Consider the following 23,631-nt stretch of genomic DNA (forward strand, 5'->3'; position numbering starts at 1 on the left):
TCAGGTTTTCTTGCGCTGCTTTTTGTATGACCACTCGGATACTCGTCAAGTTAGCTGTAGGGGAAAATGTCTCCTCATAATCCACACCTCTCATCGGACTGTATCCTTTTGCCACATAACTTGCTTTGCACTTTTCAGATCCATCCAGGTTATTCTTGACTGCATAAACCCATCTACCCCCCACTGCTTTCTTACCCTCAGGCAAGCTACTTAAAGTAAATGTGTTATTTTCTATAAGTGACTGCATCTCCTCATCCATTGCAGCAACCCATTCTTTTGCTTTGTCTGAGGTTACAGCTCCTGTGAAAGTTACAGGTATGCTACATGTTACTCTAACAGTTATCTATGTTCATCTGCGCCTGATCAGTTTCCTCATTGGATGCCCGTTGAGAAGCATATTCATGGAAATAGGCTGTACAAACGTACAGACATACAAAGTGTACGCCAATTTGGCTCGGCTGTACCATTTTGATGGGGGGAATATGGTGCAGAAGTCTCGTGTCTAATACCATTCCTGACAAACAGTTTTGTAATGCTTTCCTGTAAACTCAGTTCCATTATCAGATCTAATACGTTGAATTCTACCACAAGGGGCCATATCTGCAAGAAACCTCTCTGTTGCTTGCAATGTGTCACTTTTACTCTTAAGGGCATATACAAACACTGCACTGGAAAAATCATCAGTAAATGACACAACATATTTGTACCCCTCTCTGGACTCAGTGTGAATTGGACCTGCCAAATCTGTGTGCACTAGCTCTAGAGGTCTTTTAGCCCTTGCATCAGGCTTTCTGTTTCTAGTTTGCGTAAACAGTGACCCAGTATCTTTAAATCATAACATCCCTTAACTCGGTCATCACATCCATCAGGTATTGTATGCAAGTAATATAGTCTATCATGTACATGAATGGAAAATTGTGTACCGTCTTTGAGCACCAGAGTGTCCTTGCATTTCTGGAAAGTCACGGTCGCCCCGCTGTCAGCTGCTGCTTGCACCGAGAATATGTCCTGCGGGTAAGAGGGAATGTACAGCGCCCGTCTCAGCACTGTTTTGAGGTGGTGTCCTCGGCTGTCCATCAAGAAGACCTCTGCATCTCTATGCAATGTGTCCCGGCCTGGAACTCGTCGTCAAACCTCCTGAACTTGGCGATGTCTGTGACGATATGGGAGGTTGCCCCGCAGTCGACCATCAGGCCTTTCATGCAGACACCCTGGCTGCTTGAGCAGCCCGTTCAGCCCCACGTTCAGTTGGGCCTGCACTGGCGGGACTCGCAGCTCTTTGTCGCGGCCGCACCGTCATTACATTTTCCTCAGCGGCTGGGGGACGCATCTTTTCGATGTCATCGTAACTTCTAAGCTTTGTTTTGAAATCGGCAAACCTCATTGTCTCATCCGATTGCGTTACATGGATGAAGAAAGGCTTAAAAGACTCAGGAAACCCCTTCAGAACCATAGCTACAAGTAGCCTGTCACCTAAAGTCTCTCCAGCATTTCGTAATGCCGTGATAGCGGTTTCCACTAAAATAACATATTCTGTCACACTCTCGCTGCTTGACTTTTGAAGCGAGGTCAGCTCAGTATACAGGCTTATTACTCTTGCTTCCTTTACCTGCATAATAGTCTCTCAAAATCTTTAGCGCTGCGCACCCATCATCCCCTGCCTCTCGCATTACCAGCAGTAAACTCTTGTCATCCAAGAATTGAATCAATTCAGCATATGCCTCAGCATTTGAGGCCGCTTCTGTGGAAGAAATGTAGATTTCCTGTGTGCTTACATTATTCACTAATCAAGAGAACTAGTCATTGGATACTAGTTAGTATTTTCTCATGTACGCTTGCTATTAATAAGAGTAGATTGTGTCTATGTGTCAGGGTTAATAGATGTTTGAAATCAGGAGAAAGTACTGGCTAAATGGTCCTTGTCATGACTACAAGGAGAGCTCCAACTATGAACTCTGTAGTTTGAGTGGTCATGTGTTGGGAGCTGTTAATCTCTTTCTCTGAGACTGTTGTAACGTCATTACTGCCTGACTGTCACTATCTATGTTTACATTCTTGTGACCTATAAAAGATGGTCCTCTGTCCTTCAGCGCAGAGAGAGACTTGATTGAGACCTAAGCCTGGTGTTGTCATTTATTGTCAGAGGTCTGGTTTTCTCTCCCAATCTGCAGATTGATAAATACTTATTAAAATCCAGAACTCAACTGAACTTAGTCACTCCGTTTATGAAGAGACGGACAAAACACTTCATCACTTCCTCCTCTGTCTCCACACCCACGGGCTCCGTAGTAATAATCCCTTTCAGCCCTTGCAGCCGGAGGTGGCCCAAGAACTTAGTCTCCCAGAGTTCCCAATTCTTTTCATCCCCGTCACACACAAGCCGCGACCGCTAGATTCTCCTGATCTTCTAGTGTTACTCATGGTGCTATACTTCAGCACGCTAACGCGGTGTATCTCGACTTACTCTGGGCCCATAACCTATTCACAGAGTAAACACAATGACGTGACTGACTTCGAACACACAGCAACAGCTGCGCTCACTCAATGAGATTTATTCATTAACCTCTTAGAGGTCCTGTATCGCCCGCGATACAGAAATGCTGCACCCCCCTTCCTCAGTGAGAACGCACTCAATAAAAAAAAATTTTTTAGACGGCTACACATATGATACCTTGTTGGAAAGCTACGATTATTATGGTTCCATTGAAATAAACCAATTCAAGATCAAGTCGCAATAGCAAGTACCGTCAACGTCGTTGTCCGGTGACCGTTCCTTCAACAATGCCAAAGAAAAAAGTTGTACTCACCCTAAACGGTTCAAATAGGTCCAGGTATGCAAAACATGCCATCAAAACTTGATCTGCTTACATTCCCAAAGGTCCAAAGTATCTAACCATATCAAGTAGTTTGTTCCCAAAAATGTATCACATTCATATATAGCCATTATCCTTTGTTTCATTATGCAAGATAGCCGATGGAAGAAACAACTTGTTTACATAAAAGTGGACTTTTCTCCGGTTAGCAACGGCCTATTTACTATCCAAAGGCATCAAAATGTCCATTGAATCCTCCCACTTTGATTGGCACCAAGATTGACCTATTGGGAGCTTCCATTGTTTGTCCGAGGCCTTGAACAGCCAGCTAACGACTCATCTGAATTGATGGGCCATTACAGCCCACCTGGGTTTTCTTTGTTTGAATTTCAGCCCAATCAAAACCAATCATGGAATGACACGTCTTTTAGCCAATCGCATTCTGAAAACAATGATATGGGACTTGCCAGGTAAGTAAAAACATTGAAAAGCTTTCGTCTCTGCGCAAAGAGCTGCATATGTTCATTTGTTGTGCGCGCTGTGGTAACGGAGCTAATTTACGCAGTTTGATATCGATTTCAACATGGCGAAGAAGACACAGGAAACAAGTATTGTCTCGCAGAAGTTTTGGAAGAAGTAACTGGACATGATAGTGATTTATCGGACAATTTATCAGAGTCAAACACTGATTTTTCGGACTTTGATTCAGAAGCTGAGGATTTATTTCTGGAAGGAGGAGATATTACCCTGGATAAGTAAGTTTTGTTTTATATTGTTTCACTGAATAAGATAGCTCCATTTGTCATGGTATAACATTGCTTTTACATAGCTAAAGCACCCAGTATTTCTTCTAGCACCAGAAAAACTATTTGTGTATAATGATTTACCACAGAAGTTCATGTGCGTGTTTCAGTGTTTGGACTGTATTTCGGGGAGGTGTGTTTCTCTTTGTTTCAGTGTGTGTACTGCTGATGTTTGAGGCAGTAAACCTGTGAAAAGTAGAATACAGAAAATATGGGAATGGATTGTAACTGGCTGTTTATTTCGTCATTATAGGAAAACATCTGATGAGGACTACGAGCCGGATATTCCTGCTCAAGTTAGCAAGCGGCCCCGTACAGCAGCAGGACAGGGGGGCAGCAGCAGCTCGTCCAGTGATGAGCCTCAAACTCTACAGAAAGGTTCTGCCGGCACGAGAAGGCCAAGAGGAAGGGGGAGAGGCAGAGGCAGCAGCAGAACCAAAGCTGGAGCGTCAACAAGCCCATCTGGAGAGAGATGGAATTATGTTGACATTGCTGACATCACTCCACCTCAGCCTACTTTCAGGCCGACGAACCCACCTGGACCCCAGCTAATTCAGACAGCGACCTGCACAGCCCTGCAGCTTTTCCAACTGTTTTGGACATACTCAGTTTTACAAACGATCCTGCTAAACACCAATGAGTTTGGCTCGACTCACCACTCCACACCCACTCGTCCCTGGATTGATCTGACTTTGCAGGACATGTTTACCTTCATTTCTATGGTAATCTACATGGGTCTAGTAAAGTGCTCTGCATTTACTGATTACTGGCGAAAGGACAAACTCCACAGCTTCCCTTTCCCAAAACAAGTAATGACCGGGAAGAAGTTCCTCCAAATCTCCAGATCCCTTCATCTGAGTAGCATGGCGGACGATGCTGCTAATGAGCAGAGGAGAGGCACAGCAGCCTTCAACCGTCTTTGCAAGATCAACCCAGTTTATCAGGAGATGAGACAAGCCTGCAAAAGGAACTATCACCCCGGCCAGGATATTGCCATTAACGAGAGGATGGTTGCCTCTAAAGCTCGCATTGGACTAAAACAATATATGAAAAATAAGCCTGTTCGCTGGGGATACAAACTGTTTGTTCTGGCTGACTCGAAAAGCGGATACACATGGGACTTTTTTGTGTATGAAGGAAAGCTCCAAGGAAACACTGGCAAGGGTCTCAGCTATGAATCAGTGATGGAGCTAATAGACACACAGTTGCTGGGCACTGGCTACAAACTCTTTGTTGACAATTTTTACACAAGTCCCACCCTTTTCCAAGACCTCCTTCAGAAGAGGATCTGGGCATGCGGAACCATCCAGACAAACAGAATTGGATTCCCAAAAACAAAAGAAAACAGTCTGGACTCTAAATCTCCCCGCGGCAGCATTCGCTGGATAAGGAACGACCCCCTCATCTTTGTCCAGTGGCGAGACACAAGGGACGTCTTCTTTTGTTCAACACTCCACACGGCACATGGACAGGACACGGTGCAGAGGAGGGTCAAAGGTGCAGATCAGCGCTGGGTACTGACAGACATCCCAGTTCCGCCAGTGGTCAAGAACTACAACCAGTGCATGGGTGGAGTGGACCTTTCTGATGCATTAATCGGATACTACAAAGTACTCCACAAGACCCAGAGATGGTACAAAAACCTTCTTTTATCCTTTCTTGGACATTGGGATTGTGAACGCTTTCCTCCTTCACAAAGACATTGCAAAAGGAAAAGGGCAGGTACCTTTGTCCCACAAGGCCTTCAGAGAGACCCTAGCTGCTGAGCTGGCAGAGTTGAGGTCTCAACCCTTACCCGGTCCCTCATCTTCCATCGTGCCTCAACCCACAGCTAGTCACAGGCCAGTGCATATCAGTGGACACAGCACCGCTGGTCGGTTGAGGTGCAAAAACTGTGGTTCACTGACACCAGTGAAGTGTTCAACCTGCGATGTGGCTTTGTGCTTTGTTCCCAAACGTGACTGCTACAATGACTGGCATGTCGCCCAAAACATTTTGTGAAATTGTAAATGAGTGTGAACAATTCACTGTTTGTAAATAGTTTGGTGTGTTTTTCTTTATATAAACTAGTTTTTCCACGATAGCTCTTGTTTTGACTCTTTATTTGCACAACGTTTACTTTGTTCAAGGTAAAAAGCACTCTTATGCCTCAGTTACTCTGTTTCAACACCACTAATGGTGAATCTGAATATGGGATATTATAGCTCTAAGTGTCACCTTTCATTAGAGCCCAAACATATGACTGTACGTGAAAGAGTTCAAAAGTTGTAGCTTTTTATTCTAGGTATGTGGCCATGGTTACCAAGGGTCCTTTTGGAGTCTCCAAAGGGCACTTTCAGAAAACGCCTGGATGTACCCTTAGAAAGACATCTATATAACATTAATTTTTTATGGTTTTATGATTTACTTTTGAGTTGTATTGGGTCAGGCTTCAGGCTAGTGTCCAATGTTGTCTTCCAGCTAATACCTACCACTTCTAGGCTTCTTCAGGCTATTGTTTTCAAAACAAAATCTAGGCGGAAATTGATTCTTTCAATTTCCTTGTGTTCAAGCTTCTATTACTCAACACCAGTAGGACTAACATGGGTCCTGACAACAGGGGACAAAACTTCAGAGTGTCAGCTTTCAAAAGAGACCATTTACATGCATGTACTCCAAATGGTTCAAGAACAGCTTTCAATTTACTTTGGGTATGCTGTTTAGGCATTTTTAGGCACATTTAACAGGATGCCTAAGAGGTTAACACTCCAATGACACTACAGGTACACACCCACATTAACAACCACAGGTGTCAGTATTCAATAAATGAACGAAACAAAACAGAAATATAATACAAGTTGAGAGCACACTTGTTAACATACATAAAGTTGAGAAAATCCAACTTTCGACGCCCCGCTCGCCTTCCCACAATACCCTACGCAAGCGTTGACGCCCCGCTCGCCTTCCCACAATGCCCTACACCAGCGTCGACGCGCGGTTTCATTGAAAATTGATTGGAAGCCGACGCTCCGCGCTGCTCCGCTGTAATGGACACGCACCGTAACAGTAGCTTGTTTCAAAGGGGGTTCCTTGTTTCAAAGGGTGTTCTTAGTGAATTATGCAATATGAGTAGGCTAAATGCTTGTAATATCACTAGAAGGGAAAACTGACCCACCTGCAACTGAAGCAAGCAAGCAAGCACACCCTACAATTTCCCCAGAAATTGTACCCTCTCTAGTTTATTTAATGTCATCATGACAAAAAAAACATTTTCTTTGAGTGATGTGGGATGGTTGTGCTGCGGAGGATCCGCCGCTTCCTTCTCTGCTGCTGGTGGTGAACCTCTCTGATGGGCATGCTAGATGATGTTTTGTATTGGACATGACTCAAAACATTGATCACATCAGTGGATCAGATCAACTTTCATATTCCTGTTAATACTACACATGCCTGTGTGCATGCTACATTTTGGATGTGTCTGACACGTCCAAAGTTCTGGAAAAGTGAAGTTCTATTCTATTTGCTATGGCATTTGCAGTCACTCAATCTCAACCACAAATGTGTAATGTTAGAGAGGCAAGACACAAGGTTGACTCAGGGCAGATTCAAGATATACATTGTCATTGTTTGACAATTATTCAAAATAAACAATCACCCCTCCACATCACTCCATCTAGACCTCCATACAACTTCATCCTTCAATGAGAGATAAAAGCAAGAAAACCAAATATACACATATTGTGAAGTCGGTAACAGCACTACTTAACGCTACTACTTGAATGGTCTCCCTTCAGTGCGCAATTGTTCAGATATCCCCCTATCAAACTCCTCCACTTCACTGAAATGGTACAGACAATATTACTTCTAGGTAAGCATAAATATCAGTTAGCCTAACAAAGTAGTGTACATTAATTAGCATTACTTAAGTGGTTGATAATAAAGGTATTAATAGTAGATTATAAAGTTGTATGACATTGTGCAGAAAAGGTACATTCTCTACTTACCTCCAATGATAAACTGGTCCAGATATTAAGACCTTTTCTGCATCCTGCAGGGACATATTCCTCAGCATACTCAGGCCGTAGCCTATATGACGGCCAACAAAAATTATATGGTTAATTTTTAAGACAGTATGCTGCAGATTTCGTTTAGCTGACAGATCCAATCCACAACCATCCAATCTTACTTTTAACCTATCATTTTTTTGAAGTTTTATTAATGTGCTGGCTTTATCATAAGACACATACAGTAGTTGGGCTTGGTTTCAATAAAACAAAACAAATAGTCTCTAAGTTCGTATTTCATAAAATTATCATGAGTAAGTAAGACTTTATTTATATAGGACATTTCATACAAGAATTGTAGCTCAAGGTACATAAGTGAACAGATAATTGTACCAGAATTGTTTTGAACGTTTAGCTAACTTAAATATGTTGACCAATACTTGATTTACATAACCTACATCGGGCTACTGTTTCATTAAACAAATAAACAGAGTAACAATTTACAGTTGGTTTTTAAGGAAGCTATGTGTGGAGAGCTAGCGCTATAACTACTGAATGTTAGCTCTAGCTAATAAAGTAGTTTGATGTTGAAAACCACTCCAGTGTCTTGAAATTATTTCAACAGCAAAGTTGAAGTTAGCTAGCTAACGTTGTCCAATTAAAGACACCAGAATTGTTTTATACATAACCAGACGCGATTCACATTAGCTACTTACATTCTGATTCTAGTCCGTCTTGTTCTGAGCTGTAATCCTATAATATTCACTACTGCAGGAAAATATTATCTTGTTCCGGTCCATGTTTATCCCATTCGCTACATGGCGCTGTCAGATAAAACAAGGGTCCTAGAACTGCGGTCCTAAAACTGCAGCTCTCCAGCTGTCCGGGGTGTCCGGCTCTGCAGGTACCCCCTACTCACTTAAGTACCTTATCACTATCCCCAGGTACTTGGAAACGCTGATGTCTGTGGACTCATCCAGAAGGAGGCTGAAACACTGGTCACCCACATCTGCTACAATTTTTTTTTGAAAGTATGGTGCTAGAGAACCATTAATCATTTCAGTACACTTTATCCTGTGCATTTTGAAGGATTTAAAATTATTGTGTCTATTCAAATATTTAATGATGGTATTCAATGACACAAATCTGTGTTCTAGAAAGAGTGGCCTGGAGTCGCAGAGGTCCAATAATATCAGCTTTAATGCAGCAGTTGGAAATCAACAAGTACAGAGCTCTGGGGTCGTCTACGTTTCCCTACCCACAACAGAGTTTGGGCTGGTTCACGAAGTCCAACGAACTATCTGTCCCTGTCCCAACATTTATTATACAGTGCAGTAAAACAAAAAACACAAGAAGAGGGTTAAGCTTGTTCTCCTGTGTAGTAGGGAGTTGTTCTTGCCTACACGTCCCACCTGCTCGGGTGTTGTCTCAGCCTGGTTTCAAGGTTGCTTCTGAAAGGGAGATATAACGACACAATATACAGCCTATTTCCCAGACCCTGTGTGAGACAATGTTTAAGCCTAAGCACACGTCAAAGTTCATAAGACATCAATTTAATAAGCACAATACATGCTTCCTTTATAAAGTCGTACGAGCATTGTTCCTGTTGCTATATTCACAAGTGTACAGTGCCTGTGATGCATTCGGTGATTAAGATGTCACAAATATTAATAACTGGAATTATGGATAGTGCCGTGCCCGTGATACAGCTGGTGATGGACAGTTCATGAATTGTACTGTAATATATTATAAATTCTCTAATTTTAAAATGAACACCAGCGGAGTCAGAGAAGGCAGCTTTGCATGCTTCCCCAATATGGTCACATGCTAGCATGGAACAGTGTTCAGCAATACCTAATGCCATGGTAGATTCAGCCTTTTTTGCAGTGTATTTAAAAAAAAATCATTAATGGCAGCTTCCTTTGAGTGGAAGTATTGTAGGGTTTTGACCCTTGAGTGTTTCTGAGTTGCCAAGTGGTTTTTAATGTCTTAATGATTGGTGTATAACTCAGCCTTTTAATACAGACAGTGTGCCCCTGTATCATCCACAATAAACAGCTTCAACCAGCCTTTAAACTCTGTGTTAGATTCCCAATAATTACTGTATTATTGTGAATATAATTTTGACTTTGACAACATCGCTAACTACCAAGGGTTTCACGATAGAGGTGAGTAAGCGACTGAGGCTGTGTGAGGTAAACTGCTATCCGTGCTACTATCCATGCAAGAAAAGAAAACTCCAGCAAGTCTTCAACAACACCATAAAAAGTCGCTAGATTTGTCGCTAGTTGCTTTTGACACCAAAAGTCCCCAGGAGGGTTTTGAAAGTTGCCAGATCTAGTGACAAAGTCACTAATTTGGCAACACTGAGGGATAGGTAGAAACGCAGAGTTTGGCATGGAAAACCTGCTAGCGAGAAGGTTAGTTTCACAGAGTAGGTTACCATGGAAACTTACCAAAAGGTTTTGTTAACTCTCTTTCTGGAACGAAATCCTTGGAGAAAGCCTCTTTTCAGGGTTAAACAACTCAAAGTTTTTACTAAACCTACTACCTGGAATACCCCCCAGGAAATTTTGACCAACACAAATTGTCTCTCCTGCAAAGGACTGGATTTAGATTTGGGATTTAGCAAGACTGACCCCTTCATGCCAGGACATGTTCTCCTTTGCTGCACAGGACAGGCTTGTTTGACTGTTTGCCTTTAACGCGTGTTGGTGGTCATAGGTAATGTACAGTTTGAGTATAGGGAAAGAGCCTCCATTCTGTTTTCACAGTGGTTTTTAAACAAGCCTTTGTTAGTGCTAAATGCAACAACACGTTAAGTCACTGTTATTGTCTAGAGTTTAATATATTGTACTTGAGGGGTGTATAGGGCTAGACCTAGCTGTTAAACAGCCTGGTGGGATAATTACTTGTATGTGAGCAGTCTTGTACAATAGTAAAGGGTTTACAATAAAGGTGAAAGACAACGTGTGTTGAACACAGACTGTCAGTGCAAAAATAAAGACTGTTTTTATTTTTTGAAAATTATTATTACTATAGATTTCTACCGGTATAAGTGAGTCAAAGACGGTCTTAATCTGTTAATATTTTGTCTAACTGGCTGGAAGGTTAGTCCCTTCTGAGATGGAGCTAAGCATAGCCAACACTTAACCCTGTAAGGCCTGAATACAAATTTCAACATTTCCTTTAGGTCTCCAAAAAACCCATTTGCAAATCATATTTATTTTTGAACGACCACACATACATAACCAATGGGTCTTATTGTCTTGCCTTCCAAAGCTATTGGATAAATGTTGTCTTTCCAAATAAAAGGAAATCAGCAATTAAAGAGCTAAAGGTGACATTGTAATTTTATTACAAGGGGTCATACAGGGTTAAACGAACAACATAAGTTTGTGCAAAACATTCCTGCAGAAAATTAACATCTGCCTGTCTCACAGGCACTTTTGCAGCCACAGTGTATCACATGCAAAACACTGTCGGGGCCAAATTCAAGGTCATCCAGGTGACGTGCAAGGTCCCATCCTCTATTTGCCATCCATATTGACAAAAAGCATCTACTGTAGTGGTGTAGAACGATCACGTGTCGAACCGTGCCACCAAAATCCTATTACTCCCTGGAGGAACTAGGCATGCGTACGCATCGACTGGAATTTCAGCGACAAACTGTTTTTTGGTAGGTTAGCACGGATCGTTCTAAAGATTCTAAAAAACTCTAAAGATTGTGTAGATTCCAGACTGTGGAGCGGGAATCATTTTCTAAAATACTCTTTGTGGTTCACCTTGCAGTCTAAGGGCCCTATCTTGCACCCACCGCAATTGAGTCAACGACGCAAGTGTCATTCCTAGTTTGCACTCAACGCAAAGGCGACTTTTCCCTCCACAGACGCACATCGAAATGACTTTGCGCTCCCATGGGCAGTTCAGTGAAAAAGGAGGCGTGTTCCGGCGCAAACAATCCCAGGTGCTATCTTGCAGTTTCCGAAAAACAATTCCGCTATTGACCAGGGAAAACGTGGTCTCAAGTCAATGGCGCATTATTCCAATGCTATTTTAAGTGCGCAACCTTGGTCCGTGCGCACTGCTGGCAAGGCCAGGGTCTTCTTTCTGCGAAGCTATGTTACATTTTTGATTTATGGCGTGTTACATTTCTTCAATGATTATAAATGAAATGTCTATGTATGTGAACTTTATTTGTAACAACTGTGGAAATTTCCTCCCATGACTGTTTAACCAAAGCTAATTTCCCATACTATGTCATTTCTCTATCTTTAACAGCTCTGACGAGAACGTCGGTCTCCTCCTGTGAACCGCTCCTGGCGTGTGCCTGGCAAATACGCCATTATAATGGCAATTCGCCATGGAACAAGCGCTGCTCTTAAAGGGAATGTGAGATGATGCTCTGATTGCACGTTACGCCCAAACCACACCCATTAGTAATGTAGCTACTTCAGACCAACCCTTTTTAGATTTGCGCTAGGCGCAAAGTCATTTATCCCGCTGGCAAAATAACAACCAAGCGGAAGTCGCTCCCTCAAAGTTACTTGCGCTTTGCGATTTGATACTTGCGTTTCAGATCGTCAATATAGGGGGGTAAGTCTACTTCTGTAAATACAGTAATAGTGAAAATGTGCTAGACAACAATTATCAAAATAAATGTTGGAGAAAGTTTTCCCATTGTGTTGCAATAATTGTAGCTTGTAACCTTGTATTAAGCAGTAATTACAGTTGTACAGTAATACTTGCTAGCATAATTTGTTTAAAAACTACATTTGTTATAGATGTGAAGGATACAGAACCTTGTTCTGAGAATGTCAAAAATGTATTTTGTTAATTTTACCTGCTTGGCCACCTCATTGCTGCTTGCAGCTATATTTGTATATAGTTGGGTTAGGGTTCCATTTCCTCTTTTATATAATATCCTATGTTTACTATACATATTTCATTTGTTGTTTATTTCATACCCTCTGTTTAACATTCATAAATATGTATATAGTTTTTATAGGTAAACAATGGGTCAAACATGATGATGGCTGGGAAGTTTTTATTGACCTTGGTCTATTTAAGATTCCCACCAATCTGAGCCCCTTCCCTTAACCCACAAGCTGGCACTGTCTGACTTCAGAGGAAACGCCGATCCAATGTACTCAGATGTTCTCTTCTGTTGTTCTAGCCACATACTGCTGACAAGATTGAGACTGTGACTTTGTAATGGTATGAAAGAAAATGTTGGGACAATGACTTGGATAAAACACGAGTGTCATAACAGACTAGGTGTGGTGAGTCTCAACAACTTGGATACTGCACGAGAGTGGCGTAACAAACTAGGTAGAAAAGGTAAGTATTACAAATATTTAACTTTATTTTTATTGTGAAAAGTTTTCACAACATCACATCAATGTGGATACCGCACTAGAGTGGTGTACTAGACCAGACCAGGCTCGGCGAGTTACAACTTGGATACGGCACGAGAGTGACATAACAGACTAGATAGACAACGCAAGGGTCATAAGAAAATGTTTAACTTTATTTTTGAATTATGAAAAGTGGTCGCACCATGCACAATCTGGAGACAGCGCCAGGGATAACCCTCCTAACGCCGCCTCAATACATTGTCTATACACCCAATGCATGTGGTAACAGCACTGTGTGACTTAAGCAGACCCCTCTTACTCACTTTACTTAGTTGTTGTCATCATCAGCCTCTTCAAATTGCCGTTGAAGAGGTGGATCGCGACAGCGATCATGGAGACCTCTCACAATCGCCGGCGCCTCTTCTGTGTGGGGAGACATCGTCTTTTTTCAATCAGCAGAGTCACGAGTACCCTGCCAAGCTGCTTGAGGAAAAAACTCAAAATGTTGCACTTGCGAGGCACCCAGTTGGGGTTAACTTCTTCATATCACACAGGCATTGTTGGAGGAGAAGTCAATCATGTTGTTGAAGATGACGAGGGGCCAGCGGGCAGTATGTGACAACCTTACCTAGATCGTCTACACCTCCTTTGTTGCAGTTGTAGTCTAGAACGATGGTCGGTTTACCGTTGTCTCTGTCAACGATTTTGGCATCTGCTCATAAGTCAAACGTTCTAGTTTTTCTCGGTGAGGTAGTAAACAAGAGCGGTCGTGGGAGTGAAGGTGAACTGCGACGACAGCACCCGTCGCCTCTTCGTTGCTAGCAGCTCAGACAGGAGCTCAGACCTGTTCTTTCGGACCGTGCCAACCATGGTCATGAGGTTGCGTCCGAGTTCGCAAGAGGTGAATAAGTTGTCACACGTGACATTGCAATCCTTCAGGCCCTCTGCCATACTGAGCAATTGAAAATGTAACATTTGAAATGTGTTTTTAACACTGTCTGGCTGAAAAAGATCAATAAATTATTTCAAAACAGTATCTATTCTTAGGACAACATATTCGGACCCGCCCTTTTACGGCCTGCCGGTGCGTGAGATCATGTACTGGCATGGCCTGGCACGGACCCCGGTGTGCCCGCAGGCCACCTGCAGCGGTGAAGAGTCCATAAGACACGTGAAGTGGGACTGTCCTTATGCTGGGGTAGTGTGGGCCAGGGCGGGGGTGTTGCTGGGTAGGGTGGTCACGGGGTTTAGGCTCACATGGGTGAGGGTGGAGAGGGGTGTGGGGTGGTCGGGGGTAGGCGTAACCGCTTCCTCCTGTGGCTGATCATCAGCTTGTTTAAACGGGTGTTGTGGCAGGCGAGGAAGGAGTGGGTGCAGCGGGGGGTGGACTGGGGGGTGGAGGTGTGTCAAAAGGGTGGAGGATAGTTTAAGGGGGAGGGTGGGGGTCGACGTGCGGCGGTCGGGGATGCCCCTGATGGATTTGCCCCTGATGGATTTGTGAGGAAAAAAAGCAGGGTAAGGTCAGCGTTTGACACTAAGCGTGTCAAAAGGAGAAAAAAACGAGGGAGGGAGTGAGCGATTGGGGTTGGGGCTGGGGTTTTTGGGGTTGGGGCTGGGGTTTTTGGGGTTGGGGCTGGGGTTTTTGGGGTTGGGGCTGGGGTTTTTGTGGCGATGAGGGGAAAAAAGGGGCTTGACGCGCGGCGGCGGCGGCGGCGGCGGCGGCGGAGCCCCGTCGGCCGGCGGCGTTTTCCCGCCCTTTTAGAAAAAAAAAAAAAAAAAAAAAAAACTGAAGTGAGGTGAGTGACTTGGAATGGGGGAGACAGTGAGTGAGTGAGTGAGTGAGTGAGTGAGTGAGTGAGTGAGTGAGTGAGTGAGTGAGAGTGAAAGAGAGAGTGAAAGAGAGAGAGTGAAAGAGAGAGAGTGAAAGAGAGAGAGAGAAAGCCCCTTTGCGGCCGGTGGCGTTTCCACGCCTTTTCCCGGAAAGGAAGGACGCCGCCGCGGACGAGCGAGCCAGGGCCAACGGAGGGGTCGGGAGCGGGCCGTTTGGGCGGTTTCAAAAACGGTCACTCTGGCTCCCCTTCAGCACGCACAAGCCTTTCGCCTTTTACTAAAGACTTCCGTGGAGGGGAGCGCCGACGAGCGGGACGTGGTATTTTTGGTCGGCTTTGCCCGAGGGAGGGCAGAGCCTGATGGATTTGTGAGGAAAAAAAGCAGGGTAAGGTTAGCGTTGGGTGGGTGGGTGGGTGCGTGCAGGTCTTTTTGTCTTCCTTTTTCCTCTGCTTAATCCCCATCCCTTGGCCTTTTGGTCCCTGCTCCTTCCGTGGCCCAGCGGGCCTCTTGGTCCCTGCTTCCTCTTGGTCCCTGCTTCCTCTTGGTCCCTGCTTCCTCTTGGTCCCTGCTTCCTCTTGGTCCCTGCTTCCTCTTGGTCCCTGCTTCCTCTTGGTCCCTGCTTCCTCTTGGTCCCTGCTTCTTCTTCCTCTTGGTCACTGCTTCCTCTTCCGTGGCCCGCTTGGCCTTTGCTTTTAGCTGCCGTCTTCTCGGTCCCCGCCGCCGCCGCCGCTTCTTCTTCTTCCTCTGCGGCGTCGGCGTTTCCTTTTGGCTTCCGTCGTCGGGGCCGTTCTCGGTCCGGCGGTCGCCAGAGCGGCCGGCGCCCAAACGTCCCGGCCGGCGCACGGAGGCCCCGCGCGCGGGGGGCGCGGAGCAGTGCGGGTCATCGCTTCTCGGCCTTTTGGCTAAGACCAAGTGAGTACCTGTCCTTGATTGGACAGGTATTGACCCTCCCCCCGTCGATACCGGATCGCCGGTACTGGGATCCGGTGACGAGGGCGGGTCGGAGCGGTCGCCTGCCTGGGGGTTTCGGCCCCGACGCCAGGCGGGGACTTGTCCCCTTTTTCAGAGCGTTGGATACCTTGGCATCCAACGTTGCTGGTAACCCGAGAAGCAGGCCAGGCTGCTAGAGGGATTGGACGGTCGGATGGACGGAGTGCCGGACGACCGGGATTTGGAATCCTCGCAAGAGGATGGAAGTCCTCGCCGATGGGCAGCCTGGGAGCAGTGGCGCAGGGATGGGCCTTCCCAGGGGCCGTCGCGATTGAGGGCAGTGGGCCAGTCGCTCGACTCGACTGGCGAGGACGTCGAGGGAGGAGAGGGAGACGGAGACATCGAGGCGACAGCTTGGATGCCCGTCAAACTCGGACTCCCCTTTGTAAACCCCCTAGTGGGGTAATTGAAATGTGCACCGCCTCGGCGGTTTTTGTCCTGTACCCTCTTGTGGGATTGTATGTATTGACTGTCTTTGTTGATGTGTCTTTTAGAAACGTTTTTAGAATTGATAAATACTTCTTTTTCTTTTTTTTTAGAAGAAAAAAAAAAAAATCTGTTCTTATCAGTTTAATATCTGATACGTCCTCCATGCGAGGACAACATATTAAACGGATTTTTGCCACAGGGAGTCGGAACAGGGGCTCGCTCCGTCCGCTCCGCGCATCGCCCCGGTATTGCAGCGCCTCCGGGAAGGGTGCACTCTTTCTAAGCGTGTCAAAGGGAGAAAAAAACGAGGGAGGGAGCGATTGGGGTTGGGGCTGGGGTTTTTGGGGTTGGGGCTGGGGTTTTTGGGGTTGGGGCTTGGGTTTTTGTGGCGATGAGGTGAAAAAAGGGGTTTGACGCGCGGCGCCGGCGGCGGCGGCGGCGGCGGCGGCGGAGCCCCGTCGGCCGGCGGCGTTTTCCCGCCCTTTTAGATATAAAAAAAAAAAAAAAACCTGAAGTGAGGTGAGTGACTTGGAATGGGGGAGACAGTGAGTGAGTGAGTGAGTGAGTGAGTGAGTGAGTGAGTGAGTGAGTGAGTGAGTGAGTGAGTGAAAGAGAGAGAGAGTGAAAGCCCCTTTGCGGCCGGTGGCGTTTCCACGCCTTTTCCCGGAAAGGAAGGACGCCGCCGCGGACGAGCGAGCCAGGGCCAACGGAGGGGTCGGGAGCGGGCCGTTTGGGCGGTTTCAAAAAAACGGTCACTCTGGCTCCCCTTCAGCACGCACAAGCCTTTCGCCTTTTACTAAAGACTTCCGTGGAGGGGAGCGCCGACGAGCGGGACGTGGTATTTTTGGTCGGCTTTGCCCGAGGGAGGGCAGAGCCTGATGGATTTGTGAGGAAAAAAAGCAGGGTAAGGTTAGCGTTGGGTGGGTGGGTGGGTGGGTGGGTGGGTGGGTGCGTGCGTGCGTGCAGGTCTTTTTGTCTTCCTTTTTCCTCTGCTTAATCCCCATCCCTTGGCCTTTTGGTCCCTGCTCCTTCCGTGGCCCGCTGGGCCTCTTGGTCCCTGCTTCCTCTTGGTCCTCTTGGTCCCTGCTTCCTCTTGGTCCTCTTGGTCCCTGCTTCCTCTTGGTCCCTGCTTCCTCTTGGTCCCTGCTTCCTCTTGGTCCCTGCTTCCTCTTGGTCCCTGCTTCCTCTTGGTCCCTGCTTCCTCTTGGTCCCTGCTTCCTCTTGGTCCCTGCTTCCTCTTGGTCCCTGCTTCCTCTTGGTCCCTGCTTCTTCTTCCGTGGCCCGCTTGGCCTTTGCTTTTAGCTGCCGTCTTCTCGGTCCCCCGCCGCCGCCGCCGCCGCCGCCGCTTCTTCTTCTTCCTCCGCGGCGTCGGCGTTTCCTTTTGGCTTCCGTCGTCGGGGCCGTTCTCGGTCCGGCGGTCGCCAGAGGGGCCGGCGCCCAAACGTCCCGGCCGGCGCACGGAGGCCCCGCGCGCGGGGGGCGCGGAGCAGTGCGGGTCATCGCTTCTCGGCCTTTTGGCTAAGATCAAGTGTAGTATCTGTTCTTATCAGTTTAATATCTGATACGTCCTCCATGCGAGGACAACATATTAAACGGATTTTTGCCACAGGGAGTCGGAACAGGGGCTCGCTCCGTCCGCTCCGCGCATCGCCCCGGTATTGCAGCGCCTCCGGGAAGGGTGCACTCTTTCTAAGCGTGTCAAAGGGAGAAAAAAACGAGGGAGGGAGCGATTGGGGTTGGGGCTGGGGTTTTTGGGGTTGGGGCTGGGGTTTTTGGGGTTGGGGCTTGGGTTTTTGTGGCGATGAGGTGAAAAAAGGGGTTTGACGCGCGGCGCCGGCGGCGGCGGCGGCGGCGGCGGCGGAGCCCCGTCGGCCGGCGGCGTTTTCCCGCCCTTTTAGATATAAAAAAAAAAAAAAAAAAAAACCTGAAGTGAGGTGAGTGACTTGGAATGGGGGAGACAGTGAGTGAGTGAGTGAGTGAGTGAGTGAGTGAGTGAGTGAGTGAGTGAGTGAGTGAGTGAGTGAGTGAGTGAGTGAGTGAAAGAGAGAGAGAGTGAAAGAGAGAGAGAGAGAGTGAAAGAGAGAGAGAGTGAAAGAGAGAGAGTGAAAGAGAGAGAGTGAAAGAGAGAGAGAGTGAAAGAGAGAGAGAGTGAAAGCCCCTTTGCGGCCGGTGGCGTTTCCACGCCTTTTCCCGGAAAGGAAGGACGCCGCCGCGGACGAGCGAGCCAGGGCCAACGGAGGGGTCGGGAGCGGGCCGTTTGGGCGGTTTCAAAAAAACGGTCACTCTGGCTCCCCTTCAGCACGCACAAGCCTTTCGCCTTTTACTAAAGACTTCCGTGGAGGGGAGCGCCGACGAGCGGGACGTGGTATTTTTGGTCGGCTTTGCCCGAGGGAGGGCAGAGCCTGATGGATTTGTGAGGAAAAAAAGCAGGGTAAGGTTAGCGTTGGGTGGGTGGGTGGGTGGGTGGGTGGGTGGGTGGGTGCGTGCGTGCGTGCGTGCGTGCAGGTCTTTTTGTCTTCCTTTTTCCTCTGCTTAATCCCCATCCCTTGGCCTTTTGGTCCCTGCTCCTTCCGTGGCCCGCTGGGCCTCTTGGTCCCTGCTTCCTCTTGGTCCCTGCTTCCTCTTGGTCCCTGCTTCCTCTTGGTCCCTGCTTCCTCTTGGTCCCTGCTTCCTCTTGGTCCCTGCTTCCTCTTGGTCCCTGCTTCCTCTTGGTCCCTGCTTCCTCTTGGTCCCTGCTTCCTCTTGGTCCCTGCTTCCTCTTGGTCCCTGCTTCCTCTTGGTCCCTGCTTCCTCTTGGTCCCTGCTTCCTCTTGGTCCCTGCTTCCTCTTGGTCCCTGCTTCCTCTTGGTCCCTGCTTCTTCTTCCGTGGCCCGCTTGGCCTTTGCTTTTAGCTGCCGTCTTCTCGGTCCCCGCCGCCGCCGCCGCCGCCTCTTCTTCTTCTTCCTCTGCGGCGTCGGCGTTTCCTTTTGGCTTCCGTCGTCGGGGCCGTTCTCGGTCCGGCGGTCGCCAGAGGGGCCGGCGCCCAAACGTCCCGGCCGGCGCACGGAGGCCCCGCGCGCGGGGGGCGCGGAGCAGTGCGGGTCATCGCTTCTCGGCCTTTTGGCTAAGATCAAGTGTAGTATCTGTTCTTATCAGTTTAATATCTGATACGTCCTCCATGCGAGGACAACATATTAAACGGATTTTTGCCACAGGGAGTCGGAACAGGGGCTCGCTCCGTCCGCTCCGCGCATCGCCCCGGTATTGCAGCGCCTCCGGGAAGGGTGCACTCTTTCTAAGCGTGTCAAAGGGAGAAAAAAACGAGGGAGGGAGCGATTGGGGTTGGGGCTGGGGTTTTTGGGGTTGGGGCTGGGGTTTTTGGGGTTGGGGCTTGGGTTTTTGTGGCGATGAGGTGAAAAAAGGGGTTTGACGCGCGGCGCCGGCGGCGGCGGCGGCGGCGGCGGCGGAGCCCCGTCGGCCGGCGGCGTTTTCCCGCCCTTTTAGATATAAAAAAAAAAAAAAAAAACCTGAAGTGAGGTGAGTGACTTGGAATGGGGGAGACAGTGAGTGAGTGAGTGAGTGAGTGAGTGAGTGAGTGAGTGAGTGAGTGAGTGAGTGAGTGAGTGAGTGAGTGAGTGAGTGAAAGAGAGAGAGAGTGAAAGAGAGAGAGAGAGAGTGAAAGAGAGAGAGAGTGAAAGAGAGAGAGTGAAAGAGAGAGAGTGAAAGAGAGAGAGAGTGAAAGAGAGAGAGAGTGAAAGCCCCTTTGCGGCCGGTGGCGTTTCCACGCCTTTTCCCGGAAAGGAAGGACGCCGCCGCGGACGAGCGAGCCAGGGCCAACGGAGGGGTCGGGAGCGGGCCGTTTGGGCGGTTTCAAAAAAACGGTCACTCTGGCTCCCCTTCAGCACGCACAAGCCTTTCGCCTTTTACTAAAGACTTCCGTGGAGGGGAGCGCCGACGAGCGGGACGTGGTATTTTTGGTCGGCTTTGCCCGAGGGAGGGCAGAGCCTGATGGATTTGTGAGGAAAAAAAGCAGGGTAAGGTTAGCGTTGGGTGGGTGGGTGGGTGGGTGGGTGGGTGGGTGGGTGGGTGCGTGCGTGCGTGCGTGCGTGCAGGTCTTTTTGTCTTCCTTTTTCCTCTGCTTAATCCCCATCCCTTGGCCTTTTGGTCCCTGCTCCTTCCGTGGCCCGCTGGGCCTCTTGGTCCCTGCTTCCTCTTGGTCCCTGCTTCCTCTTGGTCCCTGCTTCCTCTTGGTCCCTGCTTCCTCTTGGTCCCTGCTTCCTCTTGGTCCCTGCTTCCTCTTGGTCCCTGCTTCCTCTTGGTCCCTGCTTCCTCTTGGTCCCTGCTTCCTCTTGGTCCCTGCTTCCTCTTGGTCCCTGCTTCCTCTTGGTCCCTGCTTCCTCTTGGTCCCTGCTTCTTCTTCCGTGGCCCGCTTGGCCTTTGCTTTTAGCTGCCGTCTTCTCGGTCCCCGCCGCCGCCGCCGCCGCCTCTTCTTCTTCTTCCTCTGCGGCGTCGGCGTTTCCTTTTGGCTTCCGTCGTCGGGGCCGTTCTCGGTCCGGCGGTCGCCAGAGGGGCCGGCGCCCAAACGTCCCGGCCGGCGCACGGAGGCCCCGCGCGCGGGGGGCGCGGAGCAGTGCGGGTCATCGCTTCTCGGCCTTTTGGCTAAGATCAAGTGTAGTATCTGTTCTTATCAGTTTAATATCTGATACGTCCTCCATGCGAGGACAACATATTAAACGGATTTTTGCCACAGGGAGTCGGAACAGGGGCTCGCTCCGTCCGCTCCGCGCATCGCCCCGGTATTGCAGCGCCTCCGGGAAGGGTGCACTCTTTCTAAGCGTGTCAAAGGGAGAAAAAAACGAGGGAGGGAGCGATTGGGGTTGGGGCTGGGGTTTTTGGGGTTGGGGCTGGGGTTTTTGGGGTTGGGGCTTGGGTTTTTGTGGCGATGAGGTGAAAAAAGGGGTTTGACGCGCGGCGCCGGCGGCGGCGGCGGCGGCGGCGGCGGAGCCCCGTCGGCCGGCGGCGTTTTCCCGCCCTTTTAGATATAAAAAAAAAAAAAAAAAAAACCTGAAGTGAGGTGAGTGACTTGGAATGGGGGAGACAGTGAGTGAGTGAGTGAGTGAGTGAGTGAGTGAGTGAGTGAGTGAGTGAGTGAGTGAGTGAGTGAGTGAGTGAGTGAAAGAGAGAGAGAGTGAAAGAGAGAGAGAGAGAGTGAAAGAGAGAGAGAGTGAAAGAGAGAGAGTGAAAGAGAGAGAGTGAAAGAGAGAGAGAGTGAAAGAGAGAGAGAGTGAAAGCCCCTTTGCGGCCGGTGGCGTTTCCACGCCTTTTCCCGGAAAGGAAGGACGCCGCCGCGGACGAGCGAGCCAGGGCCAACGGAGGGGTCGGGAGCGGGCCGTTTGGGCGGTTTCAAAAAAACGGTCACTCTGGCTCCCCTTCAGCACGCACAAGCCTTTCGCCTTTTACTAAAGACTTCCGTGGAGGGGAGCGCCGACGAGCGGGACGTGGTATTTTTGGTCGGCTTTGCCCGAGGGAGGGCAGAGCCTGATGGATTTGTGAGGAAAAAAAGCAGGGTAAGGTTAGCGTTGGGTGGGTGGGTGGGTGGGTGGGTGGGTGGGTGGGTGGGTGCGTGCGTGCGTGCGTGCGTGCAGGTCTTTTTGTCTTCCTTTTTCCTCTGCTTAATCCCCATCCCTTGGCCTTTTGGTCCCTGCTCCTTCCGTGGCCCGCTGGGCCTCTTGGTCCCTGCTTCCTCTTGGTCCCTGCTTCCTCTTGGTCCCTGCTTCCTCTTGGTCCCTGCTTCCTCTTGGTCCCTGCTTCCTCTTGGTCCCTGCTTCCTCTTGGTCCCTGCTTCCTCTTGGTCCCTGCTTCCTCTTGGTCCCTGCTTCCTCTTGGTCCCTGCTTCCTCTTGGTCCCTGCTTCCTCTTGGTCCCTGCTTCCTCTTGGTCCCTGCTTCTTCTTCCGTGGCCCGCTTGGCCTTTGCTTTTAGCTGCCGTCTTCTCGGTCCCCGCCGCCGCCGCCGCCGCCTCTTCTTCTTCTTCCTCTGCGGCGTCGGCGTTTCCTTTTGGCTTCCGTCGTCGGGGCCGTTCTCGGTCCGGCGGTCGCCAGAGGGGCCGGCGCCCAAACGTCCCGGCCGGCGCACGGAGGCCCCGCGCGCGGGGGGCGCGGAGCAGTGCGGGTCATCGCTTCTCGGCCTTTTGGCTAAGATCAAGTGTAGTATCTGTTCTTATCAGTTTAATATCTGATACGTCCTCCATGCGAGGACAACATATTAAACGGATTTTTGCCACAGGGAGTCGGAACAGGGGCTCGCTCCGTCCGCTCCGCGCATCGCCCCGGTATTGCAGCGCCTCCGGGAAGGGTGCACTCTTTCTAAGCGTGTCAAAGGGAGAAAAAAACGAGGGAGGGAGCGATTGGGGTTGGGGCTGGGGTTTTTGGGGTTGGGGCTGGGGTTTTTGGGGTTGGGGCTTGGGTTTTTGTGGCGATGAGGTGAAAAAAGGGGTTTGACGCGCGGCGCCGGCGGCGGCGGCGGCGGCGGCGGCGGAGCCCCGTCGGCCGGCGGCGTTTTCCCGCCCTTTTAGATATAAAAAAAAAAAAAAAAAAAACCTGAAGTGAGGTGAGTGACTTGGAATGGGGGAGACAGTGAGTGAGTGAGTGAGTGAGTGAGTGAGTGAGTGAGTGAGTGAGTGAGTGAGTGAGTGAGTGAGTGAGTGAGTGAGTGAGTGAAAGAGAGAGAGAGTGAAAGAGAGAGAGAGAGAGTGAAAGAGAGAGAGAGTGAAAGAGAGAGAGTGAAAGAGAGAGAGTGAAAGAGAGAGAGAGTGAAAGAGAGAGAGAGTGAAAGCCCCTTTGCGGCCGGTGGCGTTTCCACGCCTTTTCCCGGAAAGGAAGGACGCCGCCGCGGACGAGCGAGCCAGGGCCAACGGAGGGGTCGGGAGCGGGCCGTTTGGGCGGTTTCAAAAAAACGGTCACTCTGGCTCCCCTTCAGCACGCACAAGCCTTTCGCCTTTTACTAAAGACTTCCGTGGAGGGGAGCGCCGACGAGCGGGACGTGGTATTTTTGGTCGGCTTTGCCCGAGGGAGGGCAGAGCCTGATGGATTTGTGAGGAAAAAAAGCAGGGTAAGGTTAGCGTTGGGTGGGTGGGTGGGTGGGTGGGTGCGTGCGTGCGTGCGTGCGTGCAGGTCTTTTTGTCTTCCTTTTTCCTCTGCTTAATCCCCATCCCTTGGCCTTTTGGTCCCTGCTCCTTCCGTGGCCCGCTGGGCCTCTTGGTCCCTGCTTCCTCTTGGTCCCTGCTTCCTCTTGGTCCCTGCTTCCTCTTGGTCCCTGCTTCCTCTTGGTCCCTGCTTCCTCTTGGTCCCTGCTTCCTCTTGGTCCCTGCTTCCTCTTGGTCCCTGCTTCCTCTTGGTCCCTGCTTCCTCTTGGTCCCTGCTTCCTCTTGGTCCCTGCTTCCTCTTGGTC

General features: G+C 49.1%; 11 non-coding genes across 11 annotated transcripts; all 11 read left to right on the forward strand.

Annotated features, from left to right (window-relative positions):
• The first annotated feature begins 15,019 nt into the window (after positions 1-15,019).
• On the forward strand, positions 15,020-15,138 carry LOC146250690 (U5 spliceosomal RNA). The gene has a single exon (XR_014734258.1). It is a non-coding gene; the product is annotated as a U5 spliceosomal RNA (small nuclear RNA).
• A 1,157-nt stretch (positions 15,139-16,295) lies between these two features.
• LOC146250691 (U2 spliceosomal RNA) lies at positions 16,296-16,484 on the forward strand. The gene has a single exon (XR_014734342.1). It is a non-coding gene; the product is annotated as a U2 spliceosomal RNA (small nuclear RNA).
• A 473-nt stretch (positions 16,485-16,957) lies between these two features.
• On the forward strand, positions 16,958-17,076 carry LOC146250692 (U5 spliceosomal RNA). Its single transcript, XR_014734259.1, has one exon. It is a non-coding gene; the product is annotated as a U5 spliceosomal RNA (small nuclear RNA).
• A 627-nt stretch (positions 17,077-17,703) lies between these two features.
• On the forward strand, positions 17,704-17,894 carry LOC146250693 (U2 spliceosomal RNA). The gene has a single exon (XR_014734302.1). It is a non-coding gene; the product is annotated as a U2 spliceosomal RNA (small nuclear RNA).
• A 590-nt stretch (positions 17,895-18,484) lies between these two features.
• LOC146250694 (U5 spliceosomal RNA) lies at positions 18,485-18,603 on the forward strand. The gene has a single exon (XR_014734261.1). It is a non-coding gene; the product is annotated as a U5 spliceosomal RNA (small nuclear RNA).
• Positions 18,604-19,288: 685 nt separating this feature from the next.
• Positions 19,289-19,479, forward strand: LOC146250695 (U2 spliceosomal RNA). The gene has a single exon (XR_014734303.1). It is a non-coding gene; the product is annotated as a U2 spliceosomal RNA (small nuclear RNA).
• Positions 19,480-20,066: 587 nt separating this feature from the next.
• LOC146250696 (U5 spliceosomal RNA) lies at positions 20,067-20,185 on the forward strand. Its single transcript, XR_014734262.1, has one exon. It is a non-coding gene; the product is annotated as a U5 spliceosomal RNA (small nuclear RNA).
• A 638-nt stretch (positions 20,186-20,823) lies between these two features.
• Positions 20,824-21,014, forward strand: LOC146250697 (U2 spliceosomal RNA). The gene has a single exon (XR_014734304.1). It is a non-coding gene; the product is annotated as a U2 spliceosomal RNA (small nuclear RNA).
• Positions 21,015-21,599: 585 nt separating this feature from the next.
• On the forward strand, positions 21,600-21,718 carry LOC146250698 (U5 spliceosomal RNA). The gene has a single exon (XR_014734263.1). It is a non-coding gene; the product is annotated as a U5 spliceosomal RNA (small nuclear RNA).
• Positions 21,719-22,356: 638 nt separating this feature from the next.
• On the forward strand, positions 22,357-22,547 carry LOC146250699 (U2 spliceosomal RNA). Its single transcript, XR_014734305.1, has one exon. It is a non-coding gene; the product is annotated as a U2 spliceosomal RNA (small nuclear RNA).
• A 593-nt stretch (positions 22,548-23,140) lies between these two features.
• LOC146250700 (U5 spliceosomal RNA) lies at positions 23,141-23,259 on the forward strand. The gene has a single exon (XR_014734264.1). It is a non-coding gene; the product is annotated as a U5 spliceosomal RNA (small nuclear RNA).
• Positions 23,260-23,631: the final 372 nt, after the last annotated feature.

Source organism: Hypomesus nipponensis, chromosome 19, assembly GCF_054491055.1.
Source record: "Hypomesus nipponensis isolate SF chromosome 19, ASM5449105v1, whole genome shotgun sequence".
Classification (NCBI taxonomy): domain Eukaryota; kingdom Metazoa; phylum Chordata; class Actinopteri; order Osmeriformes; family Osmeridae; genus Hypomesus; species Hypomesus nipponensis.